Consider the following 13,402-nt stretch of genomic DNA (forward strand, 5'->3'; position numbering starts at 1 on the left):
CCCTCCATCTTTCCTGCAGAGGTCAACAGCTTGGGGTCTCCAAAGCTTACAGGAGACCCCAAACCTCTTAAGTGCCATCTCCATCTATCACAGCCACTTTGAAAGTTGTGGCCCAATTGCATTTTATCAAGCAAGTGAAGGAAACAAGTGAAGCACAGGAAGAGCAAGCTATTAACTACACTGAATAAAAGGGACTGCAGGTGGATGAAATTAATATGAAAAGGGCAGCACATTTTGACCTGCTCCTGCCTAATTCCTTGACCTGGACCCAACCAACTCTTTGGAAGGAGACTTTCTGTCTGCATTAAGAAGTCACCTTAATAAAGACTGCCCACCCCAGTTTCTTTGCCAAGGAAGATCGCCTTGTCTATGGCCGTGACTACTCACCAATGGACCGGATTCATGGAGAGCAATGGATCCCTGTTGGACAGGAAAAGGGCTGAGCTTTCAACATCAGCAAGATCTCTCCAGCCTTTCATGGGGAGGTTTGAAGGACTTCCCATCTTGCTAAGACTGAAGAGGAGGACTTGTGACTTTGATTCCCATTTCCCCCCGCACACATGCCCAAGGTCAAAGAATTATTGGTTGGTAATTCAAAATATCCAGACAGTGTTCAGTGGCTCCAGGATTGTGTCACCCCATCTCTTCACCAAGACACAAAGGGGTGGGGAGGACCAAGTGTTTTCCCCAGAATCTCCACTGGGGAGAAACCACTCGAGGAACTCAAGAACCCAAGGACACTACCTTCAAACTCTGCCGGAAGTCTGGGGATTGCTGCGTCCCGTAAGTTGAGGACCACCAGCTTCTGCTTCTGGACCAGTTGAAGACCACCTTTGCCAGCTGCTCCACGGATCTCTTTATCTCTCCTGTGAGAGTTGTCAACTACTGCCCTTCCTCCTGCCTTGTGGGTGTCCCTCCAAGGCACAGGGCACCGTAGAGCGATGCAGCATGATTCCGGAAACAGCCGCCTACCCACCTCGTGATCCTTCGTAGACCTGGGGCCTATTTATAGCAGGGAGGGAAGGCCCAGCCTGCCTCACTTCCCCTTCTCTTCGTCTCAGAGATGGTTCTCAGCACAGTTCCTCCTGCGAGAAGCAGAAAGGAAGTGTTGTGTAGGAGTCCTCTGCTCACCTCTAAGGGAGAAGGAGCAAAGGGGAAGGTCCAACCGCTGCAAATGGGTTGTGGGTTGAGAAGAAGGACATCTGGAAGATGACTATCTTAAACTAAATGGAGAAACTTGGAGGAACAGGTTGAAGACCTCAGATGGATTGGTCAAGCTAACTTAAATCCACTCAGGCTTTGAGAACCTTCGTCTGATCCATGATGAAAGGGCTCGGAAACCCGTTGGCAGGTCTTCTGGTAGGACCAACCAAGCAAGACTCTGGGACAGCAGACACTTTGATGGGGAGAGGGAATGGGACAATTTGATTGATGTCTACTTTGCTGTTTACCCTGGAAAGGAGCTCTCTGCACAAGTCTTGGGTGGACATTAAGGAACATTATCTAACCCTGTCCTTGAGCGGTGGGTCAACTTCAGAGCCTCCTAAAAGTCAGTCCCTGATTGGTCTCTAGTCATTTGCAAAAGAGGCTCATCCTGTTGCCCAGAATGAGAAGTTTCCAAGCGTACATCGGATGCTAACAGAAGTTGAGCAAAAATTCTGCCCAAGAAAGTTCCACTCAGTTTTTTGTTTATTATTTGCATATTTCACACTCTGTGTTTTGTTCATCACAAAGAAAGAGGAAGTGCATCAGATGTTAACAAGAGAGACACACACACACACACCCTTCCTTGGCTCTCAAAGTCTGCTTTGTATTGTGAGATATTTGCTGCAAATCACTTCTTTGCGGCTCTCTTATCATCATGAGGACTAGAAACCTGACTTTTTTTTCATTTCTGATGATAAAAAGGTTCTCAGAAAAGATGAGGGTTGCGCTTGCAATCCAACTGCATGATTTTTATTTGGAATAGCAACAGGCTTCAAATCCATGGAGATGACTGACTGTATCGGAACCTTATGCATAACAGCACACTCCTTTGTTTAGTGACTGCCTCATCTGCAGTGACGGTAGCGATGAAAAAGTCACTGGGTGACTTAATCCTTGGACTGACCACTTTCATCGTTGTAGTAAAGGAAAGGAAAGTTGAAGTCAAATCAGCTTTGCTTAGTGACCACTTAACGCCAGTCCCAACTGTAGTCACTAAATGAGGACCTAGGAGGATGCTCACTTTATCGTCGGTTTCCAGAAGTGGGGGGACGGGGAAGAAGAAGATGGCAGAGAAACAGGGTGAGATTTTGGACCTGTCACTTCACGTTTCCCCTGAAGTCTTATAAGTCAAGCATTGTCTCCGCTTGCTGAGTCAGCGGGCTGAGCGCAAAGTTGTAAAAATTTATTCCAAACGGGTCCAATGATTTTATTCTCCAATCATAAATATGGAATTTAATTAGCGGTTTGCTGCTGACGAAGTTAGCAGGGCAGACAGCACAAAACCACACAAATGTGAAACGAGAACAAAAATCATATTTCCCACGATGCCAAAGTCAATAAATCTTTGGGGAAGCCAGCAAGAAACCGCCCCCCCTCCCACTTGATGTTCTAATAAGATTTGGTCCTTTGGACCACTTCTTCTCTATTTTCTGGGTGAAAACTGCCAGTGGGGAATTGGTGGGGTATGGTGGCTGATGGCTTGGAGTTACTCACTCAGCAAAGTTGAAAGGCGCCCTTGAGGTCATCAAGCCCAGCCTCCCGCTTGGCACCAACAAAATGTCATCCCAACAAAGCCATCTGCTACCCTTCCGTACCAAAACACAGGTGGCCTCTGATGTAAAGCAATTCGTTGAGTAACCATTTGAAGTTACAACAGCACATCTGACCGTTTTTTTTTTCCATTCTTAGGACCGTTGCACCATCCCCAGGGTCACGTGATCAATATCCGGGTGCCCTGGCAACTGGCTCATATTTGTGACGGTTGCACAGTCCTGGTGGGGGGTCACATGATCCCCTTTTGAGACCCTCTGACAACGGGGGAATCCAGATTCATTTAACGACCGTATAACTAACGTATTCACTGCCGTGATTCACTTATCGACTGTGGCAAGAAAGGTCGCAAAATGGGGCCAAACTCATTCAACGAATGTTTAGCTGAAACTTGTGGTTCAGTTCTGGTCCTAAGTCAAGGACTACCTCTATGTTTCCTACCTTTTAGCTGTTTGAATAAGTTCAGCGGATTGCCCGGTGCCTGATTCCACTTCTCAGCTGCTTAGAGATCAACCCTGTCAGTGTTTGCCATCCAGTTAATCAGTTCCCCCCCCTGCTCCCCGACAGTATTTGTATCTCCCAGCTTTTGTTCTCGACAAAAGAACACCAGAGCTTTGTGTTAAAGGAGAAAGGGAGGGGGGTGGGTTTGAATGGGACTTTAGGGAAGCCCCGTCTTTACCTTGACTTCATGGCAATACAATGGCGGTTTGGCTTTCTGGGCCCAGTTCTTTGAAACAAACCACTATTCGCAGCGCCCATCTCTTTGTAATGTTTTGACAATGCTTTGCAGATATGACCTTTGCAACACAAAGCAGACCGGGCCTGGTGAGGCCAGCCATGCCAATTTGCTTTCCCCTGGAGTGGTTCCCGAGAAGCTGGCTGGATGTTTTTCAGAGCTGTTGGCTAGAGGATTAAGGTCCTGGACTGACATGGTTGATAAGATTTTGTCAGCCTTTAATATTCTCTTGTTTTGGCTGGGCCGATTCCCCACGCGGCAGATAGCAAAGAGAATTGATCGGGAGGAAATTGAGTGCCCTCGCTTTGCTCTTTCATCGCAACCTTTGTCAACCTTTCACATTTCCCCGGGATCCCAACTCCCAATGTTCCCCGCCACTCCATCACTGGCCGGTGGCCGCGATGACAAGGGATACTGGGAGTATCTAAGGGATGGTGGAGAGAATTGCACAGTAAATCACTATAATTTCTAATGGCTGTTTGCATCCGTTTCTTGGATCTTCTTCAGCCTGTTGTCCAGGCTGCTTCTAGGTTTCTGAAGTCTGTGTCTATCCCAGGCTGCAAACATCTGAACAACCACTGGAGGGCAGCAATGGACTCCCATTTTCTGTGCCTCTGCTGCTCCCCGGTGGCCCCTTTGAGTATGGCTGCCCAGAGATAAGGACCTCCTCATCCTCACTGCTTGGAACCATTTATTATTCCCCTGCAAGAATTGCACAAACATCCTGGTTTACTTTTCTATAGTCAGCTCCTGGTGTTTTTCCAAAGCATCCTGGACACCTATCAAATGAAGAGGCGTCCCAAGGAATACAAGAGCAGTGAAAAACAAAACAAAACAGCTAAGAGCAGAATATATTTTGAAACTCAGCTGGTGCGGTTTCCCGGGGCTGTAGCGGAAAGGAGTGAAGCTCAAATAAAATAAAATATAAAATAAAATAAAGAGGAAAACATGTTGGCCTTGAAGTAGTTTTTTTTTCCTTCCTTTTTTTTTTAAAAAATATATATATATATACAACTAGTTGGCTTCCTGCCATCAGCACCAATTATACACTTCAGAGGGCAGCCCATTAAACTTCCCAAAGCTTACTAACAAACTGAAACAGCAAGGCTTAACCCCTTCCAAACGGTCACCTCTATTAAAATTATTGACCTGAGCTGAAAGGGGGGGGGGAGGGGAGGGGAGGGGCAGAGGAAAGGTTGAATGGAGAGATGGAGACGCTGAAAAACTCCTCTCGATATATTGCAGGTCGATCTACGCAAAGTCTCTTTCAGTAGACCTGGAAATCTGAGCTTAAACGGAAGAGAAGAAGATTAAGAAAAAAGAATGCAGGAAGCAAAGGACCTGGGGCATTTTAATGACTCCTAAATAAAGATCAATGTAATCAGATTTCCATGTAATTAAAAAGAGGGGGTGGGGAAAAGCACAGAGTCGGGAGTTATACAGCTTGTTTACATGGTTGGAAGGCCTGAGATCATCATCTATTATGGTCATGAAGGACCTCATGAAGGACTTAGACCTGGCAAGAACTGGGAAGAGGTAAAGGATCTCCATGGTCCCTTCCCAACTCTGTCATTCTGTTGTTATGATGTAAGGTTGCAGGAACTGTGTATGTCTAGTCTTGTGAAGAGAAAGATTAGGGGGGAATATGACAGTTGAATTCAGCACTTGAGGGGCTGCCACAAAGAAGAGAGGGGTCACCCTATTGTCCAAAGCACCAGGACAAGAAGGACAAGACAAGAAGCAACGGATGGAAACTCATCAAGGAGAGAAGCAACCTGGAACAAAGGAGAAATTTCCTGACAGTGAGGACAACTGATCAGTGGAACAACCTGCCTCCAGAAGTTGTGGGTGCTCCATCACTGGAGGTATTCATGAAGAGATTAAATAGCCATTTGTGTGAAATGGCATAATGTCTCCTGCTTGAGCGGGGTGGGTGGGGTTGGAATAGAAGACCTCCAAGGTCCCTTCTGACTCTGTTATTCAATCCTCTCAATCCATCAAGGAGGAAGAGATGAAGCACCCCACTCTTCCCAAAATTATTCGCTTGAAAAATTTGCATGCTGACTTTGTCCTCTCAAGAGTTAATGTAGCTGACCAAGAAAAATGATAAATTTGCAGTTTGCAAATTGAAGGGAAAGCCAGACAAACATAGCCTGCTGTATAAATGAAAGAGAAGATAAACAAGAGGCCGACTTTTGGGGTCTTGAAATTCAAGGATGTGGATTGTTTTCCCCCCATCAACTTCCTAACCTTTTTCAAATACGGTCTGGACATAAAGAGAATTATGTGTAAAGAGTGTTACATTTGCAGATGACAGGCGCCGTGTCAGCCTGTTTAATTCTTGGTTATAAAGGATTTGCATATCTTCTTTCCATCCTCTATTATTTTTTTTGTGGGGGGGGGGAGAAACAGAAATAAGGATTCTTTGTTTCTGGATGGGGATTTGGGGTGCTCATAATTCCAGAAATTCAGAATAACAGAGTTGGAAGGGAACTTGGAGGTCTTCTAGTGCAACCCCCACCGTACCATTTCAGGTAAATGCTTGTTCGGTCTCTTCATGAAAACCTCCAGTGATGGAGCACCCACAACTTCTGGAGTCAAGTCTTTCCACTGGTTAATTGTCCTCACTGTTAGGAAATTTCTCCTTATTTCTGGGTGGCTTCTCTCCTTGATTGGTTTCCATCCATTGTTTCTTGTCCTGCCTTCTGGTGCTTTGGAGAAGAGGTTGAACCCCCTTCTTCTTTGGGGCAGCCCCTCAAATACTGGAATACTGCTATCATGTCCCCCCCCACCTTGGTCCTTCTTTGCACTAGACTAGACATATTTAACTGAATGAGGCTGATGTTTATTAACCCATTAATGTAAAACACATTTGCTGGGTTTTCTAAAATGCAGGCAGTGCCCGATTTCAACCGTCTGTTGAACTGCTTGAAGTTACAAGGGCTCTGGAAAAGATAACTTAGGAAGCAGTCCTTGAATTTACGGCCATTGCAACATCCCCATGGTCACGTGATCCAAATCTGGGCAATTGGCAACTTAGCATCTATTTAAGAGGGTTGCAGCATCCCGGGGTCACGTGATCACCATTTCCCACTGTCCCATCTGGCTTCTAACCAGCGAAGACAATGGGGGAAGCTGGATTCGCTTAAGGACGATGTGATTCGCTTACCAACTGCAGGGATTCACTTAAACAATGAGGTTTGAGCCTTTCGGTTTATGTCAAACGATGGCAAATCAATGTAACGACTCAAATGAATAAATGCATGTCAGTTGAACTCAGCACCCAGATTAAGGCCCTCGTTCTGGTTTGCGGAGAACACTTCGGCAATTGGTACAGATCTGAGGAGCTGGGGGTGCTAAATCTAGTTTATCTGTAAATAAAACATATATTAAAGAAGGCAAACCTTTGCACAAATATTTACTTGCGCGAAACCTTAAAAAAAATAATCCTAAATGGAGTCAGAATCCCAACGGGATAAAAATGAATTGGCCCCAAAGATACACAAGATGTAGAACGCCAAATAAATTGGGCACTTCCTGGAAATTGGAGACCCACTAGAAAAAAACCTGGCACCGTGAAGCAAAACAAACATAAGCAGCAATTGGAGCAAAGCAAACTTGATTTCTTCCTCATAAGGGAAATGCTGGGTTTAGTGCGCAAAAAATAGGGAGAAAAAGGACAAGGAAAAAGACTCGGCCAGGTCTCTTAAAAAAGGAAAGATAACAGTAACTGGTTTTCCTGCCTCCCAAAATAAATAAAAAAAAACGGCAACTCTGACAGGGAAGATTGTCGGAGAAGACAGCTGGACTACCGGGGCCAAATGTTTGATCCTCCTGTAAAACCCAATTATTATTTGACTATTGTTATTATTATTTTTGATGAGCTATGATTGCTATCGTTTCCTGAGGAACTAAAAGGGAGAAAAAACAGAGACGGGGTGGGAAGATTTGCTAGCAAAGTGTTAACAAGGGATGAGAGAGAGAGAGAGAAAGAAAGAAAGAAAGAAAGAAAGAAAGAAAGAAAGAAAGAAAGAAAGAAAGAAAGAAAGAAAGAAAGAAAGAAAGAAAGAAAGAAAGAGAAAGAGATGATAGAGGGATAGACAATGAGAGAGATGAGAGAACAGAGACAGACACAGAAAAAGAGAGAGAGAAAGAGAGAGATGATAGAGAAAGAGAGAGAGATGAGAGAGAGAGAGAGAAAAGAACAAAAGAGAAAGAAAGTGAAAGAGAGGGAGAGAAAGAAAGAGAGAGAAAGAGAGAGATAATAGAGAAATAGACAATGGGATGATGAGAGGGAGGCAGACAGAGAGAGAGAGAGAAAGAAAGAAAGAAAGAAAGAAAGAAAGAAAGAAAGAAAGAGAAAGAGATGATAGAGAGATAGACAATGAGAGAGATGAGAGAACAGAGATAAGACACAGAAAAAGAGAGATAGAAAGAGAGAGATGATAGAGAGAGAGAGAGAGGTGAGAGAGAGAGAAAAAAGAACAAAAGAGAAAGAAAGTGAAAGAGAGGGAGAGAAAGAAAGAGAGAGAAAGAGAGACAGATAATAGAGAAATAGACAATGGGATGATGAGAGGGAGGCAGACAGAGAGAGAGAGAGAAAGAAAGAAAGAAAGAAAGAAAGAAAGAAAGAAAGAAAGAAAGAAAGAGAAAGAGATGATAGAGAGATAGACAATGAGAGAGATGAGAGAACAGAGATAAGACACAGAAAAAGAGAGATAGAAAGAGAGAGATGATAGAGAGAGAGAGAGAGGTGAGAGAGAGAGAAAAAAGAACAAAAGAGAAAGAAAGTGAAAGAGAGGGAGAGAAAGAAAGAGAGAGAAAGAGAGACAGATAATAGAGAAATAGACAATGGGATGATGAGAGGGAGGCAGACAGAGAGAGAGAGAGAAAGAAAGAAAGAAAGAAAGAAAGAGAAAGAGATGATAGAGAGATAGACAATGAGAGAGATGAGAGAACAGAGATAAGACACAGAAAAAGAGAGATAGAAAGAGAGAGATGATAGAGAGAGAGAGAGGTGAGAGAGAGAGAAAAAAAAGAACAAAAGAGAAAGAAAGTAAAAGAGAAGGAGAGAAAGAAAGAGAAAGAAAGAGAGACAGATAATAGAGAAATAGACAATGGGATGATGAGAGGGAGGCACACACACACAGAGAAAAAGAGCTAAAGAAAGAAAAAATAAAGTGAGAGAAAGGAAGAGAAAGAAAAGAGAAAGAGAGAAAAAGGGAAGAGCTGTAGGCAGGGGCTTTTTCCTTCTTGAGCCTGGGATGAAGTGACAGCTATGTCTAGAAGCAAAGGCAAAAGCCTTCAGAGGGACGGCAATGTGTGATCACACTTCTCCAGGCCTTTTTTCCCCCCTTCCTTCCATCTCTTTCATACTCTTTTTTTTCCCTCTCTCGTTTTTTTTTTGGGGGGGGCAGAGTTGAAACAGGCCAGATCTCTCTCTCTCTCTCTCTCTCTCTCTCTCTCTCTCTCTTTCTTTCTCTCTCTCTCTCTCTCTCTCTCTCTCTCTCTCTCTCTCTCTCCCCCAAGCTCTTTCACTTTCTCTTTCCTTCTCTCTCTTTCTTTTTCCCTCTCTCTCTTTCCCTCCTGTTTTTTCACTTTATCTTCCCCCCCCCCACTTCTCTCTCTTTCTCCCTTTCTCTTCTCCTTTTCCACCTTGTGGGCTTCTTTTGTTGTTGTTGTTGTCTTCTGCCCTTATGGCTGAAATAAATGGTTTCACTTGATATCCAGTGGACTTCCAAAGGTTGAATGTAAATAAAAGCAGTCGATGAATCAGACCAGGCTCTCTCCGAGTTGGGTCTATTCATTATGCTAAGCCATTATGGTTAGCTTAACGAGGTCTGTCCGCCTGGCTGGGTTCTTCTCACTTCGCATGATCCTCAAGGATGCCTCCTGGCCACAAGTGTCACAATGCCAAAACCAGACAAATAGTTGCCACCGAACAAAGTGGATAAGAGCCTTGGTGGAGCAGTGGGCTAATGCCTCCTTAAGTAACACCAGCTGCCTGCAATTAGTGCAGGTTCGAGTCCCACCAGGCTCAAGGTTGACTCAGCCTTCCATCCTTCCGAGGTAGGTAAAATGAGGACCCAGATTGTTGGGGGCAATAAGCTGACTTTGTAATAATGCCGCTTGGGGTGTGTGTGAAAGCCCTAATAAGCAGGCATATACATAGAATGAAGGCTACTGCTAAGCTTGTAAGCCGCCCTGAGTCTTCGGAAAAGGGCGAGATATAAATGGAATTAAAATAAAAATAAAAATAAAATAAACATCCGGTTGGTCACAAATCAAATCAGGCTGGTCACACAAGGACCCGCTTTATGACTGTCTTGACGTATGACTGTAACTGGCAAGCTCCATTGCCGTCGTAAATTGAAGCCAATCCTCTTGAAATGACTGTCCTGTTAATTGTTAATCCCGTTCATTTGTTTGGGAGTTTATAAATCCAACTCTGCCTTTGTATCCGCTTTGGTTCTTTTTTCTTTTTAACCGGTGTGGAATGCAAAAAAAGTTTTTAGCCTTGTCATTCTGGAGCAGGAAGGGAGTCCCAGGCCAAAGCAAATATGTTTGCTAATTAAGTGCAGGTTTTTTTTGGACTTCAGGACAAGAGTCTCCAGGAGGAGAAATCCGGCAGTAGAAAATAGAATTTTTGCCTCTTCTTGAGAGTCCAAAAGACAGGAAGCATCAATGAACTGATTCTTCTTCTTCTTTTCTTTTCTTTTCTTTTTTGAAAGCAGACAGATCTTTCCTTTGACCCTTGGAAAAGGATATTTTTTTTGGGGAGGGGGGCTGAGAGACCCCAGTCGCCTCCAATCCTTCCCTCCCCCCTTTGGGTTGTAAAAGCAGAAGCAGCAGAGAAATTGCAACCTTATCACGGGAAAGAAGACCCCACCTTGGCCAACAGACATTAATTCGACCATAAAGCCAATAAAAACACAAAAGGACTGATAAAGAAAGAGAATCCAGATTGGGGGAAAAAGGAAATTTAGCAATCCGAACGAGTCCAAACTGCCCATTCCAATTGTTAACCATTCTGGAGAGCATGAAGAAGACGCCTGGAGGAAAATAACACCTCTGGATTGAAAAAAGGCCATTAAAAAGCTCTGATTTAAACCTGTCGTAAAACCCCAAAGTGCCAACGCTGCATTTGAGGATTTCCAGGCACAGGGAGAGAGAAAACTATCCGTTTTGAGACCTCATCCCTCATCTTTCTGAGGCGTGCATGAACTCCTACGCTCCCGTCTAGCTATAATAAATATTTCTGGGCTGGTAAACAATTTCATTTCCTCGGCAGGATCGTCCAGCGGCTCCCCTTTGGGTCCTTTCCGGGAAAGAGACAGGATGCGCCTGCTTTTCTTGGAACCTGGGCTTTCGGATGGGACTCCGGCAATCCAAAATGTTGGCTTCTTTGACCCATAAGGAGGCGAGCTTGGGCTAAGCCTAAGAAGTTGGTTAAATCTCAGTGAAGTTGGAGTGCAGAAGGAACTGAAGCAATGTGCGACCTTTTTAGTTTCCTTCCTTCCTTCCTCTCTCCCTCCCTCTCTCCTTCCTTCCTCCCTCCCTTCCTCCCTCCCTCCCTTCCTTCCTTCCTCCCTCCCTCCCTCCCTCCCTCCCTCCCTCCCTCTTTCTTTCTTTCTTTCTTTCTTTCTTTCTTTCTTTCTTTCTTTCTTTCTTTCTTTCTTTCTTTCTTTCTTTCTTCCTTCCTTCCTCCCTCCCTCCCTCCCTCCCTCCCTCCCCCTTCCTTCCTTCCTTCCTTCCTTCCTCCCTCCCTCCCTCCCTCCCTCCCTCCCTCCCTCTTTCTTTCTTCCTTCCTTCCTCCCTCCCTCCCTCTTTCTTTCTTTCTTTCTTTCTTTCTTTCTTTCTTTCTTTCTTTCTTTCTTCCTCCCTCCCTCCCTCCCTCCTCCTCCTTCCTTCCTTCCTTCCTTCCTTCCTTCCTTCCTTCCTTCCTTCCTTCCTTCCTTCCTTCCTTCCTTCCTTCCTTCCTTCCCCTGAGAATCTTGTGGGGTACCAATTCACCTAATCAGGAAGGTAGATAGGTATCCCGTTCCTGTCAGGTGAAGGCTACTATTTCTATGAAAAATCTCAGCTAGATTTTGCTTCGTTTTGATATTTGGATTTTTTTTTTTAAATCAGGGATGTTTCTTTGGCCAGTCCACCAATTCCACCTTTAGCAACCCATATAGAAAAAAAACAAATAAAAACCCTGGAGATATGGCCGGGCAGATTCACACAATACGCAAAGGTAAAATGTGGTTTGCTTGTTCCATGCACAACAAGATGCTTACTTTAAACTGTGGCTTATGACTTAACGCGGTGCAAGAATCCACACCCCACTGTAATTTATTCAGCCAACTATACGTCAGGTTTTTCCCCCCCTTCTGCTTTAGCCCTGTCTACAGAGCTGCTCTTCTTGAGGGTGGATGCCGTGGTGGTTTAACAGTTTCCCATATAGAAATCTCACCCTCCCCCCAGAAAACCTTCTCCTCCCCCCTTGCAAAGATGCCACCCACCCACCCTCCGTGTCGCGACATGCCGGTTCCCACTGGAGCACCCTCCTTCCTTTTACAGAACCCACCACGGCACATTTTCCCGATGCACGGCAAACCTGATGAATAATTAACGCTAAACTCAAACTCCTCAGAAATAAATGAACGGAGCCCATTCCGGCAATGCAGCATCCTTGATTTATTCTTTATCGCCTTCACTTAGACCGCTTGCTAATCCACAGCAGCCAGCCCGCCTCGGGGCCTGAATGCCAACAGGTGGATGTTCTACAGGATGGATGTCCGAGGCTTTTGCAACAGAGAAGGACGGTGTGTGTGTGTGGTGGTGGTGGGGAGAAGGCTGTTTTTTTATATATATATAGCTCTCTCTTCTTTTGAGTCTTTAAAAGAAGCTGGGGGTGCAACTTCGCGTAAACGGCGATGCCTGTTGAGACCGCCTTCGTTCACACAATGCACTGAATGCAAATGTCACTGGGCCAGGCTTTTGCAAACGCAGATCAGATGAACACATCAGTATTTGTGGCTTAACATATTGTGCGGAAGCTGCCAAGGGCAGCTTACTTAATAAAGCAAGGTTAAGCACTTGGAGGGGCTGAACATCAACTGCATTCTCTGTGTGGCCGATGGTGTCTGCAACTGGTGCCTGGACCCAGTCTCAGTCTGGCCCGGCCCCAGACAGATTTTTCTGGTCCCTCCACATACCCATCCATGACGCAGGAGTCAACAGAGTAGAGCAACAAAGGTGATCAGGGGACTGGAGGCTAAAACATATAAGGAACAGTTGCTGGAATTGGGTATGTCTAGTTTAATGAAGAGAAGGACGAGGCGGGACATGATAGCAGTGATCCAATCTCTCAGGGGCTGCCCCAAAGAAGAGGGAGTCAAGCTATTCTCCAAAGCGCCCAAAGGCAGGACAAGAAGCAATGAATGGAAACCAATCAAGGAGAGAAGCAACCTAGAACTAAGGAGAAATTTCCTGACAGGGAGAACAACTAATCAGTGGAACAGCTTGCCTCCAGATGTCCCAAAGGCTTTTTCAAAAGGCAACTGGACTTTATTTTTTCTCCTTTGAAGACATTTTGTTTCTCATCCAAGAAGCTTCTTCAGGTCTGACCTGGATGACTGAGCATCTCCATAGACACTGGCTTCCAGATGTTGTGGGTGCTCCAACACTGGAGGATTTTAAGAAGAGATTGGACAATGGGGGGGTGGACTAGAATCCCTCCAAGCTCCCTTCCAACTCTGTTATTCTGTTAATCGCTTGCAAAGGCATGCTGAGAAATGCAGGCAATTTGTGAAGCCGCTTCCCACACTGTGCTCTGAAGACCCCAGATCTCTTTTGATGGATGAAGTCTTCTTTGCCTTCCATGTTGGCAGGATGTCCGTTGCCTCTTCGAACGTGCGTGTT

General features: G+C 45.0%; 1 protein-coding gene across 2 annotated transcripts in view; it reads right to left on the bottom strand.

Moving 5' to 3' along the window:
* Positions 1-903, bottom strand: part of CARD11 (caspase recruitment domain family member 11) — a 42,077-nt gene extending 41,174 nt beyond the window's left edge. For both annotated transcript variants that reach the window (XM_081338185.1, XM_081338184.1), the window contains exon 1: positions 745-903. The gene's annotated coding sequence lies outside the window, so the exon portion shown is untranslated. The remainder of the gene's footprint in view (positions 1-744) is intronic.
* Between the last annotated feature and the right edge of the window lie 12,499 nt (positions 904-13,402).

The sequence above is a fragment of the Vipera berus genome (genome assembly GCF_964194415.1).
Source record: "Vipera berus genome assembly, chromosome: 13".
NCBI classification, from domain to species: domain Eukaryota; kingdom Metazoa; phylum Chordata; class Lepidosauria; order Squamata; family Viperidae; genus Vipera; species Vipera berus.